Source organism: Onychomys torridus, chromosome 1 (assembly GCF_903995425.1).
Source record: "Onychomys torridus chromosome 1, mOncTor1.1, whole genome shotgun sequence".
NCBI lineage: Eukaryota > Metazoa > Chordata > Mammalia > Rodentia > Cricetidae > Onychomys > Onychomys torridus.
This window is the reverse complement of record NC_050443.1, coordinates 54488667-54494729: the sequence shown is the minus strand read 5'-3', so window position 1 is coordinate 54494729 and position 6063 is coordinate 54488667.

Genomic DNA, 6063 nt, shown 5'->3' with positions numbered 1-6063 from the left:
TGTTTGGTAGGGGCATTGTTCCTTCATTGTAGGTAATTCCACTTACACTCTTCTTATATAGATACATGCCATTATTTTATAAAGTTTCTGTAGTAGCATTTTTTCGTATGACTTTTTCAGAGGGTCTTTAGTGTTAGTTATCCCTCCCCATGGTCCCATTTTTACCCTGCAACCCCATTCACCACCCCATTTAACCCTCCTTTTCCATAAGTTCCCTTCCCCACTTTTTGTACTGCATTATCTTCCCATCATTGGCCCCTTACTAATTTCCTGACCTCTGTGGGTATTCCAGTGAGACACACATATCTGAAGATTCAAAGCCAACATCCACAAATGAGAGAAAACATGAAATACTTGTCTTTCTGGGTCTGGATTGTCTGACTCAGAATGACTGTTTCCACCTCTATCCATTGACCTGAAAATTCATCATTTCATTTTGCTTAGCAAATGAGTAATACTCCATTGTGTAAATGAACCATAATTTATCCATTTATCCATTGATGGACATCTAAGCCATTATAGATGAGCAAGTATATTCATAGTAGGATTGTAGTCTTTTGGTTATATGTCCAAGTAACCATTTTTTTTTTACTCCTGGTCAAAGGTAGTAGGTAATAAAGGGAGTGCTTTACCGAGAGCAAGATGGGTTGGTGCTAGGTAATAGGAGCCAGTGGGGCCACATCTGGGAGGAAAGCGTCTCACTTCATTGGTAGATAACTGCAGCGGTCACTAAGGACAGGAAAAGTTGGGACCTCCATGAACTTGATTCTTATGGAAAAGAAAGTTGCTATCAGTTATCCATAAAGGTTCTGGCAGAAGGTGAGGGGAACGTGGACAAGGAGGGGAAGGAAAAACTAGGACCACCACTTTAGGTGTCCTTACCAGGTACAGAAGCAGGTATTGAAGCAGCTGTTATAATTTATGTTCTGTTTATGGCCTGTCTTTCAGCCACTGAAGCCTTGACTTGGGTAAAGAAAACCCAAGGCCTCACATGCTAGAAGCTTCTGTTAAATCCACATTCAGTGCCTTCTCGCTTGATCCCACCATAATCCCCAGAAAGGATGGGTGTATGAGAGTATCAGTAATATTAATGCTCCAGAAATCTGTGTAGAGGAAATCTGGTGGGCTAAAGCCATATCAAAGACCAGCAGGCTAATATGCACCATAGAGTGAGGTGATGTGATATGAGATCTGGGAGCTTGAATCATGATCTGACTAGCACATGAATTTGACAAAAGTATGTAGGCAGATGCTCTATGTATTGGAGTTGGTAGCTTCTGAGGAATATCCCCTTTTGGGGATATACGTGAGGTCTCAGAGGTGGCTTTGTCCAGCCTAGTCATTGTGCCACCTTGCTTGTGAGGACTTTGGTATTCTTCCAGTCATGACATGCCCTAGAAGAGAGTAGAGTGGCTGTTATTACGATAGTTGGGAGAGCACTGGTTTTGTGGCTTTGGGCATTTAAGAACCCATCACTCTGCTGAAAACTTTTCCCTTCTATGTTGACTACAGCACCTGGGGCAGCTGAGGTCCTGGCTTACCATCTCTCCACAGTGCTGGTGAGCACCTTCTGGTTCCACTGCAGGTAGTCCTCAGTGTTTGCTCTAGTGCTTTGGTGAGGAAGTAAAGAGTCCTGACCTGTTGCTCTCCATGTTATCCTCAGCACCAGGCCTTGTCACAGAGAGGCTGGAAGTTTTCAGAGATGCACTGAAAAGCATCCATCCATCATCTCTGCCTTCCACACCACATGCTGGCATTGCCTTGCAAGCTGGTTGTCTCTAGTAAGCATGTCCATTAACCTCAATCTTCTGGCTCTTCAGAAACTTTGCAATAGACTATGTTGTTTTCTGGTTTTCCAAAGATCTGGGCGTGTTTTTTTCTTGTTTTGTATAATAATTATAATTTCAAAAAGCATTTGTTTTTGCTCATTTTTTTTAAATCTGGAATACTAGCTTCAGATATAAATGTGCATATCTACATTGGAAGTTAAATGCTTATAGAGAGGAAGAGTATATCTGACCACAAACATACTTTTCTGCCCATTATAACATTAAAAATGTTTATATCTGAATGGAATTTTGGAATAACACTGCATCCTTTTAAAGGATGTCTAGCAGTATTATTTCACTCACCTGGTCATGATGGTGTCTAGGCTTAGGTCCTTGCAGATTAGATCGCTATGACAAATTTTGCCCCATGTGACATGAGCCAAAGTTGACCATAGCACCACCTTTCAATTCTCTAGGCTTTCTTCCCCTGTGGCAGCAACTAGAGATCACGTGTCTCAGATCCCAGAGTCACAGAGGGAACAATCAGCTGGAAGCACAAGTGACTATGGACCTCAACAATCATAAACGCATGCTATGGTAAGAGGCCAGGACCCTGAAATGCTTTGCTAACACAAAATACCTTCATGTGCTCTGTTTGTATCTTGTATTTTTTCCCACATAATTCATCAGCAGGCTCACATATCCTTTACGACTATTCAAGAGTAAGATTTAAAGTATTCCTTGAATTTTATCATCATAAGCTTATGTACCCTGGGTTTGTTGAACTAATCCCCCATTGTTGGATATTTATTTGAAAGCATTTTTGAAATGGCAAATAATGCTGTGATAAGCATTCTGGTGTTGGGCTTTACCTATTGTCAGGCTTACTTGCGAAGAACCTCTGATTAGGTAAGGTTAAATGCTGTCACAAGTGACAGAACGTACCAGTGTCACAGAGGCCCAAGGAATTAGTCTCTATTTGAAGATGGTAGCTACACGAAGTAATCCCAAGGAATCATCGAAACAACTAAAATTAATAAATGTACATGCATGCATTGGGCCATGTAGACTAAGCAGACCGAATCAATTATATTGAAGGAATTAAATAAAAGGGAGTTAATTTACAGTAGCCCCAGAAAGCAGAAAGTACTTAGGATTTAATTTTAAAGTACATGTAAAATTTCCATGTTGAAACTTATGCAACATGGCTGAGAGAAATTGAATACCTAAATAAATGCAGAAAGAGGATTTTTTTTGTGGACAGAATACTCAATATTTTTAATATGACCATTCTCCCCAAATTGGACTGTAGATTCAACATGATCCAAATCATAATGTCAGCAGGATTTTTACAAAATTTACAAGCTGGTTCTAAAGATTTTATTGATATAAAACTTAGTTATCTAAATAAAATCTTTTTAAAACAAAAAAGTTGAAATATTTGAATTACCTAAACTCAACCCTTTACCATAAATCTTGAGTACAGACAAGTATAATACTGACATAAGGGTCAGCAAATAGATCAATGTGACTGACTCAGCACTCCAGAAAAGACTCAATGGCAGTCATGCAATGGGAAAGGAAATCTCAGTTGTGGCTGCCACAACTAAATATCCACATGGATTCCATGAAGCCCTCATCCCTTATCTAACACTGTACACAAAAATTAATTCAAGACAGATCACAGATCATTGTGAAATTTATAGTCTTTCTTGTTGAAACCAAAACACTTTTTGTAATCCATGAAAAAGAAGTTTCTTACTGTCATGTCACAGAAGACCATGACAAATTGAAAGCCCCCCCCCCCCCCCGGTCCCAATAACTTAGCCTAAGAAACGCCATTCTGCAAGGCAAGTACCAGAAAAACAGGAGTTCATAACTGTGGTCGGCCACCTGGCCTTGGGAGAGAAACCGTTGAGTCAAAACAGGATATCTATGGTTGGCCACCTGGCCTTGGAGAATAAACAGTTGGGCTAGGGGCTAGGAAAACACCCACTGTGCCCTAGACAAGGCCAGGTCAGCCACACACATCAAATTTCCGAGATGTCCCCAAGTTCACCCTGGCCTTATTTGAATCAACCAATGGGAACCCTGTAACTATGCTTCTCGCTTCTGTAACTGCGCCTCTGCCCCTGGGATCCTATAAAAAGTCCCCCTTTCCCTAGGAAGGCACGCAAGTCCTCCGAGAGACTTTGTCGCCCCAGGTACCTGTGCATTTAAATAAACCCTCTTGCTGTTTGCATCTGATCCGTGGTTTCGGCGTGTTCCTTGGGTTCGGGGTCTCTCCTGAGGGAAGATCTTCCTTGGGGGTCTTTCAAAATAATAAGAAAAATTTTATAAAATTATATATTTTATTTAGTAAAATGAAAACTTTTAATCATGAAAAATAGTATCTAGTGTGTTATCAATGGACAAACAGTTGCTAAATAAATATCTGACAAAATCAATAATTCAATATAAACTCAATTAAAAACAGCCAAGCAACCAAATGAATAAATGGAAAAAAAAACAGGTGAAGATATACATAACACACATACATTTAACCAATAAATGTGTAAAGAGATAGCCAACACCATTAACTATGAGGGAAATAAAAATTGAGACCTCAGTGAGATCCCACCCCACAGCACACTGTGGCTAATGTTAAAAAGTAGCCAAATGCTAAAAATATTGAACAAGCATAATCTAAAATCTGGTAAGAATGTAAAATAGTACAAATGCTTTGGGGAAAATGGCATGGTTTCTCATAAGACTTAGCTTATGTTTTCTGTGATGGTGAATTTTATGTGCCAATTTGACTGGGCCATGGTATCCAGATTTGGGTCAAGTGCTAATATAGGTATCGCTGTGAACATATGTTTTAGATGAGATTAACTTTCAAATCAGTTGTCAACATGGGTAGGCCTCTCCACCCTAGAAGGCTTTAAGAAGAAGGACTAGTGATCTATGAAGGAGAGAGGAGTAGGCTTCCAGACTCCCTTTGGACTTGAGCTACAACATGAGCAGAACTTGCCAACAGCAGCCACAACATGAGGGGATTCCTTAAAATAAATCTTTCTATGTGGACAGGGATGGACACACACACACACACACACACACACACACACACCCATTGCTTCTATTTCTCTAGAGAGCCCAGCAATTCCACAAGAGACAATGACAACAAATATCTATAAAACTAATTGTACAAGGCTGTTCATATGGGTTTATTTATAATAGGCAGAAACTGGAAACAGACCAGGTGTCCATCAACAGCAGAACGGATAAACAAACTGTCACATATTCACACAAACAGAATACTGCTTACAAAAGAAAAGCACAAACTGCTGATAAATGTGACACCATGACTTAATCGTAAAACATTTTTCTAAGTGAAAGAAGCCTTAACACAAAGAAGTGTTTGCAACATGGTTCCATTTATCTGAAGTTCCAGAACAGAGAAAACCAATCTATGGTTAAAAAAAGAAGAATCAGAACAATGTTTTTTTGTTTTTGTTTTTGTTTTTTTTCCCGAGGAAGGGACAGAGGTGAGGGCATCCTAGAGGCCATGCTTTGCATTAGTTACGTTACTTCTGGGCAATACCACATCTGTGACAGAAGTCAGGTAAAGAAGGGGAGGGTACTTGAACTCAGTCTTTATGGCAGGGAAGGCATGAAAATGGCCTTAAGATGGCTGGTCACACTGGATCTTCAGTCAGAATACAGAGGGAGATGAATGCTGGTCCTCAGCTGGCTCTCTCTTTTATCCTTTTTTATACAGCTTGGGACCCCAGACTGGGATGATATCACCTACCTTCAAGGTGGTTCTTTGATCCTGAGTTAAACCTCTCTAGAAATATCCTCACAGACTTGTCCAGAGGTATGTCTCTTGAAGGGACAGTTTTATGCAGATGCTCGTCTACTCCCTCTAGGGCTGTATCCTGACAAACTCATCAGAAGCTGACACTATCATAAATGTATTTGCTGCACCTTAGCTTCCAAACACTACCCTTTGCAAATTCAAAACACCATGAAGTCAGGGACCATATGTCGACAGACCCGTACATTCTCATTCTACATATTAAGGAAGCATATGGACCTGGGTGTGCCAGCCTTCTTCGAACCCTCTGGACTGATTAGTTTCAAAGTGTCAACTTGACAAAACCTAGGATCAGTTGGTAAGAGAGACTTTTAAAAAATCATTTATAATTTTATAAGTTTAGAGTAAGACATGTTGTTTTTCCTCTCTCTTTGCTCCAATTCCTCTCCATGCAACATGCCCCACTGTGGAAGCCCACAAAGGTTTCCTAGTGAG